Genomic DNA, 16,916 nt, shown 5'->3' on the forward strand with positions numbered 1-16,916 from the left:
GATTTTAAATATTGAGAATTGATCTATTCACAATACATTTATATCTAAGCTTATGAGAGATAAACAAATTAGTTTTCTTTCCTTAGAAACAGATTGGTGTGATTGTTAAGCAAAGAGTATGGGAAAATATGATTAGGAAGTCCATTAGAAACATAAAATTGCTGGGTGCAGTAGTGCACATGTGGAATCCCAGTGGCTCAGGAGGCTGAGTTAGGAGGATCACAAGTTCAAAGTCAGCCTCAGGAACAACAAGGAGCTAAGCAACGCAGTGAAACCCTTTCCCCAAATAAAATACAAAATAGGGCTGAGATATGCCTCAGAGTTTGAGTGCCCCTGAGTTTAATCCCTGGTAGCCATCCCACCAAACAAAACAAAACAAAACAAAACATAAAATTGAGGGAAAATTGATGATCTTATTTATACTGAAATTTGGACAAAGATGGATTAATAAGTCCACAAACTACCCAATATGACAGAGTATGAACTCACCACAATTAATGTACATCACAAGTGCCAATGATAATTAAATAGGTATCACCAGAACACACTCCTTCTGCCTAACTGAAAACTCTGAAACCTGTGACTATATATCTTCTTTTTCACTATCCATCTCCCATCTCCAACCTCTGGTTATCAACATTCTAATCTCTACCTCTATGAGTTTTGCTTTATATATATATAAAGCAAACTTATATATATATATATATATATATATATATATATATATATGTATATATACACAATATTATATGCATATATACATGTATAATATTAATATATGTACATATATTAATATTATACATATATAATATTATATCTTATATCTGTAAAATATTTTAATATATATTTTAAGATATACACATTTAAAATATATTAATTTTATATTTTAGATTAATATATGTAATTAAATATATTTATGTCTGTTTTTATAACATTTTAATGATATATATATATATATAAGAAAATATATATTGCTATAGATATGCAGAATAAAATATATATTGGTGCAGTTATACATATATATAAATAAGTAAGACCATGAGATATTTGTTTCTCTATCCATGGCTTATTTTATGCACACACTGATCTTAAGTCCATGGTGATTGTAGTTAGTAATAATGTATTGTTTGTTTCAAGCTCAAAGAGGGTATTTAACATTTGTTTTAACATAAATAAATAGCATTCAAGATGACTAATATGTCAACTAGCTCTATGTGATCATTCCACAATGTATGTGTGAAATGAAGCATTTCTGTAGAAACCAAATTACAATAGATCCCTTCAAGCCAGTAACAGATGGAAAATTTTTCCAAAGGAGATCAAATAACAGTCAAGGACTGGGGGACCTATGAGATAAGGGTACTTCAGGCCTCTAGGGGAAAAACCCTACGCCTGACTGTGTATTTTGCGTAACATTCACATGACTATTGGGTAAACTTTCCAGGATGTATGTTAGACTTCATTAACCATCCACAGCTTGACAAAGAACAGACCCCTGATGTGACCAATCTTCTCACAAAGAGTTCAACAAGATACCATCTCAGTTCAGCAGTCAAAACTTCTGAGCTTTACCTTCACCCACTTATAAGGTCACCACCAACCTATCCTGGAATGCATTGACTTACAATTACCTTTGCTCTCTGTCTGTAAATGTAGTTACAACTTTTTTCCCTTCAAAATTACTGGTTAAGGACGATTTGAATCCGTGTTACTGGACTTAGGTCACTGATAACTTAGATCAGAATAAACTATTTTCTTATTTTACTTTAAAGCAGAGTCTATTCATTAGCATTGACATAATCATCAATCAAACATCACATTGTATACCATTAATATACACAATTGTTTTTTGTCAATTAAAATTAAAACAAAACTTAAAACAACTTGAATAGATATCTTATTTGAGTAAGGCAGATTCAAAATAACTTATGTTTGTAGGTAGCATTTGGAAAAATGAATGACTAAACATATAACAGGTAAATGACATAGTCCTTGGTAACATTTTATGTATCAGAAAAGAAAAATCTTCCTAGAATTCATACAATACTATGACTAATAGGGCAGAATCTATGACTCTCTTGGTCAGTAGAGGAGAAAAAGCAGTTCTAGAAAATAGAAGTAAAAGAAAACAGGTAGAGGAATGTGGGAATTATGACAGGTGATCAGTAAAAGCCCAGGAAGTAAGAAAAATCCTCCCCCAGTGTTACAATGTAAGTATTTAACTGTTTTCCAAGAAGACTACTGGGGGAAGTGCCAGAAGGACTGGGTTATTCTGGGGAGAGAGAATATCTCAAATAGATAAAATAAATGGATTATATGAGTTACATTATATCTTGCTTTCCAGTTTTAGAAAGATTTTTCAAGATACTATGTAGATTCATAATTCATATATCATATATGGCCAATTTTATAATATTATACGTCATACCTTGAACAGGAACAGTTATCTCTTTTAGATATAATTTTAACATAATTTAAGTAATATTATTTTTTCTTATGCCTTCTATTCTGGAACACTATCTCTTAAATTTTTAGAAATAATTAGGTATATGATAGTGATGAAATAAATGGAAGTCTTTTTGCAAAAAGAATATTCCAGGAAGCTATTTTTGAGGTCATTGATGATATTTTTTTTGTGCTCTTTTATATATTAAAAACATTTTGAGGCAAATTCTTGGAAATAATTTAATCCCCCTTTGTTTTCTGTTCAGTCATAAGTTCTCATTAAGCATTTTTAAATTTCAAAATAAAATGTTAGCCATAATCTGAAATCCAGTTGTTCCTTAAGGCATGAATGTGTACTTATTTTGAAACAGAATCACTGGAGTCCATACACTTTCCACAGGATGTTCCACCATTTTAATACTCAATATCTGTCAATCATATGAGAAAAACAATATTATAGGATAGGTTAAAAAGAAAATTCCTTTTAAAACTAAAATAGACCTGAATGCCTTTAATTTCTTGTTGGAAATATATGTATTTGAAAAATAACATTTCTGACTTGCAAAATAGAGTGCACTCGGAGCTGTACACATGTATGATTTTAATGAAGAAATTTTAGATGAGTTACATTGTATCTTGCCTTCCAGTTTTAGAAAGATTTTTCAAGATACTATGTAGATTCATAATTCATATATCATTACATATGGCCAACTCAAATGGGTCACAACTAGACAAGAATGTGTAATTTAAAAAATGATTACCTCATTATAGAATACCATTTATCAATTTTTAATATTTGAAAAGAAACCAAAATAGATTACCAGTAGAAATTTGAGTTTAAAATGAAAACATACTAAGTGCTAAAAGGATTATAAAGTAGGTGCTGTGATTTAAATGCTCATCCCTTCAAGATTCATGTTGAAATTGAGTTTGAATTGTGGTTGAAGTGGTTGGGTCAAGAGGTCTATAGACTCACAAGCAGGTTTTATGGCACTACCCCTTTCTCTCCCATCATCTGTCATAGCAAGAAGGCTCTTACCAGATAAGGTGCCCTGACCTTGGAATTCCCAAAGTCCAGAATTGTAATTAAATTAAATTCTTCTCATTATGATTCACTGTGTTCTGTTACAGAAACACAAAATGGATTAAGACACTGGGAAAATAAAGATATGAAAAAAAGTTTTATAACTTAAAGTTGACATAGTAATGTATCTGGTTAATGGAGCTGCACTTGACAATTGGTGCAACTATCCATTCATACCACAACCATGGGTATGGCTATGAGCCAGATCCTGCTAGTTGTTCACAATCTACTTCATGGTAGGTATTCAGAAGTGCATTGGATTTTCTTTGAGATTGCAATGTTTCTTGATAAACAAATATTCTTCTTAACTCCTTTTCAGTAAGGGGTTGTTGAGGGGTAGTTGAATGATATATTTCTAGGTTAATAGGTATAAAATGATTTATTATACTTCACCTTCTTGCTGCATGCCTAAGTTAAGTCTCAATACTTAAGAGTTGAAACAACACTTTGAAATCTTGGAGATAAAAGTTAGAAGATAAAGACAGCAGAGCATCTAACAGCAATCTCAACTGATATAGTATACAAAAGGAAACCGGAATAGTGTAGAATCTTAATTGGACAATATAAATCTAGGAAGTAATGCCAACAGACACTCTTTTGATGAACTGCAAAACTGGACAGCCTATATGGCCTTGAACTCTCCACTTGTAAGTAGTGAAGCATTTGACAAGATAGCACACCTCATCATGACTTTGATCATGTCTAAAATCAAGGGGTTAATCTAAATAATTTAACTAAAAATGTATAGGTACCTTATAGTTATACATAATAATGGGATTCATTATGTCATATTCACACATGAATATAAAATAGTTTGTTCAATTTCATTCCCTTTCATGGAGGTCAAAATGTCTAGGATATAGTTCATTATTACATATTTAATATTCTCTTCTTATAGTTACTGATTTAAATTAGGTATATCAGAATTTGATGACTTCTTTGCTAGATTTAATTTTAAAAAATGTTCCAGTGATTATTAATAAAGTGTGTGAAATACCCCATGGAGTAATTACCATTTTCAGTGGGGGAAGGGTGCACTGCATTTTCAAATTTAACAAAAGAAGATGTAGTTTGAGCCATTGTTCTAATTGGTTTTTAAGGGCTCTTAAGACTCACCATTTTGTGATTAATGATCAACATTTACATAGTTGGTGATGGACCTAAGAGACTTCTTTATTTTGAACTCAAAATTCTGTTCTCTGATTAGTATATTTAGCTAATTATTTATAATTGGATTCAGAACACAATATGAAAATGGCAAAATTTGGAAATCACTTGAAAGTTTAAATAGGGATTTTCCCTGATTCCCATTGCCTTTTAAATTTTATAGAGCTGGAACAGTATAGTTTTATTTAAGAACTCAGAGTAGACTATTATAAAAGTTAAGACTCTGGGTTCTTTACAGCTATGACCTTGTCTTTCTCTATGAGAGTGCTTTTTTATGTGTTTTCAATATACTCTCAAATTTTTACAGCCCAATCTAATAACTGTTACAGTGTTTTAGAGGAAATATGGGCATATAGAGTCAGCAACCAGTAGTAGTGACTTTGATTTCAGATAAGCCTCAAAACCTCTTCACTTCATAGGCAGGCATTCTGTAGGATACTGTGCCTTCTCTCAACTTCACATTAAATGATAATTAAAATTTACATAAAAAATCTAAAATGCCAAACACTGAAAACAGAGTACAAGTCAATAATCTGAAACAATACACAAAGTACAAACTGTCCATTACAGCTTTCAGTATGCAGTCAGCATTCAGGAAATGTGTCTCTGTATTACATACAGGAAATGTCTTGTGGGATAACTAATTTAATGTTTAAGATGTGCCCTCATATGAGAAAAATCTGAGGGGCTTTGAGATCAATCTTTGGAGGATGGTCTATTCCTCACTTCTAACAGAACGCCATCAATTCTTTCATTGTTTATCCAGCTGGAGTGAAATAATACACCATATTGTTGCTGTCTTACATGTGCTAATAGTAGCACATGGGTAACTACTGTTAAATTGTTTATTTTTCATCTCTCCAAGCTCATTGAGCTCTTATATAGGTGATTTGAAAGAAATGCCATAGAATTTGTCTTTGTCAACTGAAAAAAAAAAAAAAAAAAAACAGAACTTTTTATCTGTAAAAAAAAAAAATGAGCAGAAACTGTCAGCTGTCTTCACAATATTATTTCATAAAAAGTTTTGCTCTATTCAATGATTACTTCTTCATCCTAATGAAAGAGAATTGCACCTGCTGATATTTACATAGAGATGGCAAAGTGGTGAGAGCAATATGAAATTTTTTCCTATTTGGTTCCTACTCCCTTATTTTATTTTTATTTATTAATCTTATGAAGAGAATTTTTGCTGACTACTTTACTCCTCTAAATACACAATCAGAGCTGGTGATGGAGCTCAGTAGCAGAGCACTTACCTACCCTGTACAGAGGTCCTAGCACTGCAAAAAAACAAACAAAAGCAATAAAAAAAAAAGAATTAAACATATACCTGCCCCCCACACAAAGCCAACATTTTCATTGTGCTGCATACTTTTAAAAGTTTACTCATGATATTTTACTTTTATTAAAAAAGTTGAAAATAGAAAAGGTATTGCAAATATTTTTCAAACAGTTAAAACTGAAATATCTTCAATCTTACAAATATACAAAGATCTCTTCCAGAGTGCTTAATTTTTAAAAACTGCTTTTAGATATTTAGGTGTAGTATATTTAGGTGTAGTATGTTCCAGTTTTATAAAGTAGAAGTATCTCACCTATATATATATATGCATATATAAATATTGTATATTTTTATTACCCTGAGCCTCAGGCAACATATTCACCTAGTTTTCTTCTTACTTATCAAGCTTCTTATTCCTCTTTTCTTTTGCTGGTAGCTCTGTTCTCTAGCCCTTTAAACTTCAGGTCAGTGATAGCTTGGTTCTTGGATCTGTTCTCATCTCATCTACAGTCTATTCTTGGGTGACTTCATTCATTCTGTTTTTAAAAACCATCTATATGTTGATGACCCTCAAATTTACATCTGCATTCCGCATCTTTTTCTTGACTCGAAATTTATATTCCACAGCCTACTTACATCTCCATATGAGTGACCTATAATCATCTCAAATTACCAGGCCTCAAGTTGAACTCCTGATTCTAACATCATTCCAAACTTTTCCAACAGTCTTCCTGTATCTTACTTTATGACAACTGTATCTTTCCTATTCCTTGTTTTTTAATATTTGGAGACATTCTGAAATTCCTTCTTTGTTCCAGACCACAAATCTAAGTTATTACCAAATCCTGTTGGCTTCACCTTCAAATTCTTTCCCAAAATAAATCACTCTGCTAGCACTCATGGCTGGCCTGAATTACTGCAAAGTTTAGAGGTCTCACTGATTCACCTTTTCCCCATTCTTTCTACAAACATGCCCCAAACAACCTTCTAAAACTAAGGGAAGATATGTATTTTTTTGGTCTATAAAAAACACATTACTTTTCATTATTGATATTATACCACTGGTGGGCCACATTTATCTGGAAATTTGATCATTTCCCTCTACACACAAGTCTTCTTGCTGTCCTTACACATGCTAATCACATTTCCCACTCAAAGTTATGGATCCTGATCTCGCATCTTCCTTCCTTTTTAAAGATCTGCATAGATTGATTTACTAATTCCTCTATAAATATTCCCTGCTCACTCAACCTAATACACCAGTATGTATTTCCCCAACATTTGCAATTCCTGCTTCACAGGATTTTTCTGCCTATGACTTCCCATTATTTTTTCACTCAATTTTCTTTTGCTTTTATGTTTTCCATTGAAATATAAGCTCCATAAAGGCATATCATTTATTTTTTCACTTTTGTATTCTGAGAGTATGGAAGAATTTTTGGAACATGGTAAGCACTCAGTAAATACAAACAATTATTTTCACTGGGAAGTAGAGTTGGAAAAGTGAAGACAAATTCTTTTTATGATAATTTTTTAAAGAGTAAGATTAGGGGTGAATCTAACTTTTCTTTCTTGATATGTTTCAAAAATAGTACGATGCAAAACTTCTTTGTGGCAAAATTCAAATTTCTATAATGGCACTTAGAAAAGTGGCTAATTTTAAAATTTAGACACTAAATACTTACTTATTATTCTTGTCAGACTATGTTCTTATGTATACAAAATGGAAAACAGTGCTTCCATAGGTGAAATCAATGTCTTATTATTATAACTCAGAACAACTTGGCAGAGATGAGGATTTATTTATACCAAGCCAAGGAAGTTTCAGGCAAGTGTGCATGTCAGGGCCATTCGTAAGTGCAGTTTCCATCAGAGGAGCAAGGCAGCAAGGGGAATATACAAAGTAGCTTCAAAACTAAGGAACAGCGTGGGAAATCTAGTGTGCACTATTTAGAATTCTAGGTAGAGAAGATGGATAGTGTATGAAGGAAAATGCTGATAATGGACAGTGCCTTTGAATTTGAATTTAAGTAAAGGAATTCTTTATAATTATGAGAATCGGAAAAATACACTTAGGTCCACTATGGGGACCTGGTGGAAGCCAGAGGCTCTTTTATATTAGAACACAAGGCAATATTTTAGGCAGATACCCGATTCTTACTGTACTTATAACAGTAAAGTGGCAGAAAACACTGAAATAGGATTTACAGGCTAATTGTCAGCAAAACAGTATCAGCTTTAGTTAATACCTACTGTTCAGCACTGAGATTAGATGGTCCTATGCAGACTGGTATCAAAAATGAGTGGGGCTGGGCATGGTGGTACACACCTTTAATCCCAGTGACTCAGGAAGCTGAGGCAGGAGGATCACAAGATTAAGGCCAGCCTCAGCAATTTAATGAGATTCTTCTCCAAATAAAAAAGGTCTTGGTGTGTGACTGTGTGATAGAGGGTTTCTGGGTTTAAACTCCAGTAAGGAGAACAAAATAAACTAAAGAAGATTTAGACTTCAATATATGAATTTATTGGTCAATCCTGGAGCAGGGTGCCTTGGCCTTGTGTCTTGCTGTCTAAACTCTGGGTCAGAGACTGCTCTGGAACTTTTAGCATGGTGTCTGTATTAGCCTGGACCCTTGTAGGGTGGAAATGGCATAGGATCATAGAAAGCTGAAAGGTGTTTTTAAATTTTTTTAAAAAACTTTTTTTTTTCACTTTAAAAATTCATTTTCTTTCAGCCAATAATCACTTGATTATTTTTTTGTCACTATGCACTGCACACTGCCAATAGAGTAATATAAAGAATAAGTTCTTGCCATCATGGAATTTTGTTTTAGTCACAGCTTTGTAATGTACTGTCCTATAAAACTTTAAAATATTATATTTAGTTTTAGGTCTCACTCTATTTTGATACAACTTTGCATTTCATTGTGAAATACAATGCACTTTAAAGGAACATTACAATGAATTGAAGAATTATCTGCTCATCAATGAGGTCCTTCTTTCAATCAATAATAGTGTTAGATGCTCATATTTGGAAAGTATTCTAGAAGTTCTCCAAACCTACCTCTTTATTTTATTTAACTGAGAAGACAGACTATATGCTAAGTAAAATGTAAACGAAATTGAAATGGGAATTTCCTGATACCAGAACTGAGTATATTTTCCTCCATTATGAAGGCTCTGTATAGAAGCCTTATCTCAGAGTCCTTTCTCTGTTTGCCAGTCACGTCAGTACACATACTGTCATTCACCCCAAATTGTAGCATTCGGATTGTTCTGAGAAGAAAACAGGACAGTTCTGAGAAGAAAAGAAACCTCGCTTTCATTTATCTGTCTATACTTCTATATAACACTTAAAAGGGATTATTGAAAAAAAAATAAACACTGAAAGCCATTAAAAATAAAGGTAAAAGTTATCTTATAAATACCAGCTTGAGAAATCAAAGTTTGCAGTTGAGATATATATATATATATATATATATATATATATATATATATATATATATCTCAACTGCAAACTTTGATTATATATATATATATATATATATATATATATATATGGAGAGAGAGAGAGAGAGTTGAATTTAGCACTGCAAATTTTTTTTTTTCATCTAAAGATTTTGGATAAATAGGTAGAAGGAGATAGGGAGGTATTGTGGAGAGAAATCAATCAAATTACGTTTCATGAATGTAACAATATCCCGCAATGAAACTCACCATTCTGTAAAATTAATACAAATCAATAAAAAAAATTGGGTTGAAAAACTGAGTGAAATATTAATTACTTCCACAGGTTCTTCCCTCATATTTTTTCACTAGTCAGAACCATTTTTATGCAAGAATGAGGAAATTCAAAATGCTGAGGAAGAGGAGAGGGAGGCAAGTACCTTTTGCTTAACTGGCCTTTGGTGTCACCTCTCTTGGTTGGATGTTCTGGAGTTGGTGTCCAGTGACTGGCTATAGATGTCTCTGCAGAATGAGTAAAGATTCCCTGGTTCCTATCAGGACTGCTGAGTGTTCTTCCCTTGATGTCATACTCTCTTAAGGTAGCCACCAGTCTCTACCACTACCTTATCCATGTGCCCTTTTTACATTTTCCCTCACATTTCTACCATCAGGTGAAGTCTCTTCATTAAACAAATATTGAACCATCTGGAAGGTGCATAGATAGATAGATAGATAGATAGATAGATAGATAGATAGAGATATAATTGTCTGGCATCTTTGATGATATTTATGTAAGACAGCAACTTGATTTTTTCCTTCCTCAGAATGCTCCACTGATCACCACTGTAAGGAAGAAGTATCTTGATATGATAGAACCTCCTTTTAACTACCTGAGCACAGTTGTTTTCAAGATTTATTTACTCTTCATTTCAGTCCAGTTTCAACACAGAAGACTGAAGTCTCCAAACCAACAGAGACTACTGTAAACTTCATTTGGGACTTTGAATAGACAGTTGACCACAGGAGTAGAAGAAGCCCATCATGTTCATGAATACTGGGGTTTTAACCTGAATATTCTTAGAGTATGAAAGCTGACTTCTCCCTCTATTTTTCCAGTATTCACAACTGTCACCTAAAATGCAAAATGCTTTGATCACCCTACTCTATTAGGGGAAGACACTGTTCTTAAAGAATGTGGATACATGGGTAACAATGGAGTCCTATGGAATGAACATAATAAACTAATAAACTGTAGTAGTATGTTAAGTAGTCTTGTATCTGTGGTATAAAAATGCTGTTTTTCTCTGATCTGTTTTCTGTTTAATTCAGTTTTGGCTTCTTAAAACTTTACTGGAAAGCATTCTTAATTTTCTGATCATTTTCTCTCTTAAGGTTATAGTTTAAAGCTCCTATCTTATATCTGATTCATAGCCCTATAGCTCTCCTTTTTTTCCTATACTCACTACAAGCTCATTCAAATTGTTGGAAACAAGAGGCAAAGAAATAGGTTTCATCTTTCCCAACTTGGATTTGTTGTCACTTTTCTGGCAAATATTGCTTGGCAGCTGGTATCTTCTGGGTGGTGGGCATCCAAATTCTGTATATTATCAGGCTTTGGTATGAAGCTTTCACGTGGCAATTATGAGCCCTCTAACTATAGAACCTCATATTTGGGGGATGTAACTCTAATGCTGCCTCTTTTGTTGCTTCATCTTCTACCACCAGCAACACACACCTCAGCCTCTTACAGCTGGTATCAAATGTACTGAATTCAAGCAAACATGCTAAAGTCCAGCTGCCCTATGGGATGCCAACCCATGGAAAACAGCCACAGCCCTGCTCTGCTTCGCCAATTGCTAAGAAAGCAGACAGGTTCAACATTATCTCTTCTCTTGCCAGTTCATCCATTCCCTGTGCATAGACACGTTGGCTTTGTAGTCTGATTGACCACAGGGAGAATGAAATGCCCCTTTGGATAGATACACTTAATTTCTCTTCTTTGTCATATCTGACTTTACAGAAGAAATGAGAAAGATCCACTGTCTCTCTCTTCTGCAGCCATCTTTATGGGATAGTTGTGTGTTATGGTCTGGAGAGTAAGGTTGATTTTACTTCTGAATAAATCTTAGAGAAGTCTACGAAATCCAAGATCAAGATGCCAATGGAGTTGACAGCTTCTGAGACCTATCTCAGACATAAAGTAAACATAACTATCTATTCCCCCCTGTGTCTTCTCTTAGTTTTCATCCTCTAATTTTTTGTCAAATTTCCTCTTTTTCTATGGACGTCAGTCATATTAGATTGGTGATACGCTAATGACCTCATATTAACGTTTCTAACTGGATGATAATACTTCAACATGAACTCCAGGGGTGTATGATCAGCCCATTAGTACTGTTGTTATTATTTCACATATTTTTTTGTGAAAGAAATGGAAGAAATCTAGAGTTCTATTTTAAAAATTGTTTTAATACATTTGAGAAAAGAAAAAAATAGGTAGTCATCTGAAATAGATACTTCACACATCATACTGTATGAAAAATGTTGGCTTCCCTTTGTTTCCATAATTATTACCAAACAACATAACTTCCTCTTCACAAAAAAATCCTTCCTGGGAGGGGAACCCCTTCTCATATGGGACCCATGAGAGCCATATAACCAATCTCCATTCCAATGTCATAGTTTGGTTCATATGTTTTCTGTTCTAAGAACTTTATGACTTGATTCAGAATTTCTCTTTCCACTTCAAGGACAGCCATTGCCATGGGTGTAACTTCAACATTAATGGGTCAGGGTACATATCTACCAAAATAATAGTCCTCTCATTACTTTTTGGACATCTACAACTTTTAAATCTTTCCTTCCTTACCCTCTACTGATCCACATAGCAGTTACTATGCACATTTAGTGCTTCATCCTCTTGTAAAGTTCAGGGTATGTATAAATATGAGTAATAACAACCATTTGCCTTTCATGAATTTTCTGTTTCAGTGAGAAAGGATTTGAGTAAAAAGAACTATTACACAAAAAGTTATCAGTTTATTTACTCACTCATCAAGCATCAATTAAACAACATTAACTATATTGTTGAATACCTGTTTTGTTTTACATTCTAGACATATATTAACTCAATTTAATTTCCACTGAAAAACTTACGAAGAAGATCTACTACTATCCTCTTTTTATAACTGAGAACTGAGATATCAAGAAGTTAAATAAGTGATCCAAGGTCAGACATTTTGTGGGTGCCACAGATGAGACTTGAACTTACAGTCTGACTCCATAGTCCATTCAATCACTATCCTATGCTATCTTTTCTACAAATGTAATTATGCAATCAATCTAAGCTGGCATCCTTAAAGTGATAGTTACATGCCCATTATTAGCTGATACAAAAAAATGGCACTGAGCTACCCAGCCAACCAGTGTATGGACCAGAGCAGACCTCCTCATCCCCAGCTCAGTCATGCGTGCCCTTTCAGTAATAGCCAGAGAGCCAAAACAGGAGTTGAGTGTTATGAGTTTAGGATTTTGGCAAAGATATTGAAATACTGTTCAGTAAACTTGACTGGAACTATAATGAATCCACAACCTTCTCAAGAAGGACTCTCATTTAGTATCATAGCCAAGCCAAGACTACACTCAGGGGTGGGGACAGACCCAAGCCCGAGGGGAACCCAGAGGAATGTTAGGAGAAATAAGGAGAGAGCTGGATTTGGCTGCTCCTGATAAAGCAGCAACCTCAGGACAGCCCCCCCGCCCCTTTGTGGCTTCCTGATTAAAATGGGTTCCATTTCCAGGCAAGGTGAATTTCTGCTCTTGCTTTATCCTGCTGGTATTCTGCAGGAGCTCTTGAAATTAGAATTAAATTTGGAAGCTCTTAAGAAAGAATTTGGATATAGACCAAGGACACTCTGAAAGTGAATGAAAATCTTTTTGAAAATTGTGTTGCTGGTGGAAAATCTGGCATAGGAAATATGTCTGGCAGCAGACTAACCCTTTGTAACAAGAAATCAAGTGTTCCTAACAGCATTCTTTGTTTTACAATGAATTATTTGTGTCTTTACTATTAATGCTTTCAGGAAATACATTTATTGGGAGATAATTATCTTTATATCTCTGTGCTAGGCATCATGGGAATACAAATGAATTCAGTCTGAGGTATGCATGTGGGGTGGAACAGCAGGGGACTGAGATGGCAGGCATGTAACTCATGCTTTGAAAGAGAAAATATATTTAACTACATGACAAGGTATGCACTTTTAGAGAGGAAACAGAAGGAAGTAGGACACAAAGACAAAAGCAACTAAATCTATATTAAATATGTAGATACATTTGTTCTGATTAGTTTAGAGGGAGAAGAGATAAGTAAGCTTTTGAGATTTTTCACAATTTTGGAATATTGTGATGTTTTAAAGATGATGGAGTGTTAAGAACTCAGCTTCATAACACATAACCTTGGATTTGGTTAAATTTGATCCTATGAAACCTAACACTTGATCATATTTGATTACCTCTGACTGACCTGATTTTCTCAATTATTTTTTAACCCAGGTGAATTAGATGGGATGGTGTGAGATGTTAAATGCAATATCTAGGGAAATTATTAGCACTATTATTTGTGTCACCATCATCACTATCTTTTGGTTTTGTTTTTGGTTTTCATAGAAGTAAGGGCTAGCATGTGAAGGCCTTGACAAATCTATGAAAGTTGGGTCTGATAATGTAGACAGTGCTAAATTCTTGAGTAGAATGAAATGATAAAATTCTGAATAAAGTGGTAAGATTTCTTCTTATAGCACATTGAAGCTAAATAGAAAAAAGACTATTAAGTGTATATTACTCTGATCTCTTGCCAGGTACATGAATCTTTATTAAGATAGATTGTAAGATTCTCTAATTAAAAGTTGGAAAAAGCTATCTCTTGACTTTTTAGACATACTCTACTACCAACTTTTTCAATAATCTAGGCATATAAACTTCTTCTTCTTTTTTTTTTTTTGCAACTTAGGACTATTTTGTTAATTATGCACATTATCAAAGGCATAGACCAGAGAAAGCAGGTAGGATACAAATTTGGTTTTTCAACTTGCCTGGAGATGTGGGACTCTATTGACCAACTCAGGGCTTCTTTGTAGCTTTCATTGTTTCTTACCATTCCCTTTTTTCTAAGTGTTCTTTATGGGATTACTTCCTTATACTTTGGGAGAAGGGAGTAAAAGGTAAATGACCACACATGGACAGTTATACAACTTCAGAGCACAACTTTCTGGTGTAGATTAAGTATTTTGCATTTAATTTGTAGATCAAATTGCATATTACTCTAATTATGCAAATCTGCATTAAAAATAAATGATGCATGCATCTCATTCCTTTCAGAGAAACACTGCTAATTACTAAATAATTGTTTAATGGTTTGCAACTAGGTTAACCACATACATGGTATATTGCAATATAGCAGTTTTATATCAACCCCAGGCAATAAAGAAGCAAGCATAATCTTCAAGTGCATATATTTAAAATAGAACCACAATCTACATTAGTTGGAAAAAAGGATTATTCAGATTTAGTTTTCAAAAAAACTTGCTATTAACAGTGATTAATTTTGCTGTAGCTAATTAAAAAATAATATATTTTTGTCTAAAATATTAATTCCTATGTACAATGTGTGAAAATAATTTTTTATCAGGAAATGACTTCAGAAGAGAAACTTAACACATACTTTCTGATGACAGTTGTGAAGAAATTAAATCTCTAGCCTCACTTAAATGTATCTATTTGTCTTTGCATTGCTATCCTGGCATATCAGTCAGGCAAGATAGCAGCTTAATTTTTTCCTTAGAGTTTGTTTTTCCTTTTGTGCAAGATTTATGTTCAGATCCATGTAGTGGGGTTCACAGTCCTTGCAGGCGTATGGAGGATTCCCCTCAATATTCTTTACAGTCTTACTGGTGTCACATTTGGAGAACACATTCCAGAGTTATCGTTCAAAAAATATATTGCACTTTGATTTGCAAAGATGGAGCCAAAAAATAAGTGACAAAGACATTTCTAAAAATAAAACATTTCTGTCTCTTTAAAATATTTTAAAACATTAAAAAAAGATAAAGACCTGTAACATTTTTTTCTTACCTTTCTCCACTTAGCAGTGTGACATTGAGAATTTACATTCCTAGATGGCATCAGAACAGAGTGTAAGCATCTCTTTGAAATCAGATTTTTCTCTGGCCTGTCAGATTCTAGGGAGGGTGGGAAACAAAGCTGGCTGGGTGGAACAAAAGTCACAAAGCCTTGTGGGAAATGTAGTAGGCTGCAGTCACTCAGCAGAAGGGATCCAAGTAACAGGGAAATGACAGGAACATTTGAACTACTGAGATCTTGACACCTGAACGGATTCTTTCTGTGCCGTCAGAGTACTCCTAGGAGAAGAAACTAGAGAGGATATAATGGAAGACTTAAAATAATTATATATAAGCCATTGTTAGCATGCTTCTGAATTCAATAGCTTGGGAAATGGATTGAATATTCTTCTACTTTGGCTTGCAATATTCAAATAGCATCCTACCTGGGATGAAACTGAAATTCCTGAAGTACTGACTCATGCTGTCAGTCATTTCAGAGATGATTAAAATGCTGGTTGCCTCTGTTCCAGATTTGTGGAGGGATTGGGGCGGGACGCTAACACTATATATTGAAAAAAAAAAAAAGAAAAACATTTTTGTACTGTTGTACAATTTGCTTGTAGTTTAAGCTAAATGATATTACAAGAGTTAAAATATTTGATGTATACATGTAATAAAAATTGTAATGCATTCTGCTGTCATTTATTTACTTTTAATCAATAAAAATTTTAAAGTTTACAAAGCAAAATGTTACAACAAATAAAGATTAATTAATTGTTGAAGGACTTTTAAAATAATTTTAATATAGTCTAAATGCACAGTGTTATCTTCACATCCCCCCCACCATCCCCTCAGAGCAACTTTCAGGGCTACAAAATCTATGCTTGGTAAACATCTTATGCAGATGAAACTCTTTTTTATCCTTTATATAATATTTTGACTGAATCTTTTCGATGTTTGGAAACACAAATGATTACCACTATTTCACAATGGTCTACAATATTTAAAGAGTAACACACTGTACAGATTTGTAGCCTGAACAATACACTATACCATTGAGCCCACACATGGAGTAGACTATACTATCTCAGCTGTGCTTATACCCTCTCTGATTGGCACTGATAAAATTACCCAAGGTCACATTACTCAGAACTGTATCTCAGGTATTGAGCGATGCCTGACTAAAAAGATCTTTGACTCTTCTTTGAAGTTGACACATATAGTAATAGAATCCCAAATCTCCCTGTGTTACCATATAATGGAATTGAAAAAGGCCCACCCTTGAGCCAGGGAATTTAATTCTCCATTATCTCTTCTCTCTCTGTGACCAATTGTTGCATTGACTTTTGTTTATCATCATTCCAGTAGC

The 16,916-nt window shown here is 33.7% G+C and overlaps 1 long non-coding RNA gene across 1 annotated transcript in view; it reads right to left on the reverse strand.

The window, feature by feature from the left end:
• The window catches only part of LOC120888144 (uncharacterized), a 113,230-nt gene extending 97,447 nt beyond the window's left edge, over window positions 1-15,783 (reverse strand). Inside the window, exon 1 of the long non-coding RNA XR_005731638.2 lies at window positions 15,558-15,783. This is a non-coding gene — a long non-coding RNA (uncharacterized LOC120888144). The remainder of the gene's footprint in view (window positions 1-15,557) is intronic.
• Window positions 15,784-16,916: the final 1,133 nt, after the last annotated feature.

Source organism: Ictidomys tridecemlineatus, chromosome 6 (genome assembly GCF_052094955.1).
Source record: "Ictidomys tridecemlineatus isolate mIctTri1 chromosome 6, mIctTri1.hap1, whole genome shotgun sequence".
Taxonomy (NCBI): domain Eukaryota; kingdom Metazoa; phylum Chordata; class Mammalia; order Rodentia; family Sciuridae; genus Ictidomys; species Ictidomys tridecemlineatus.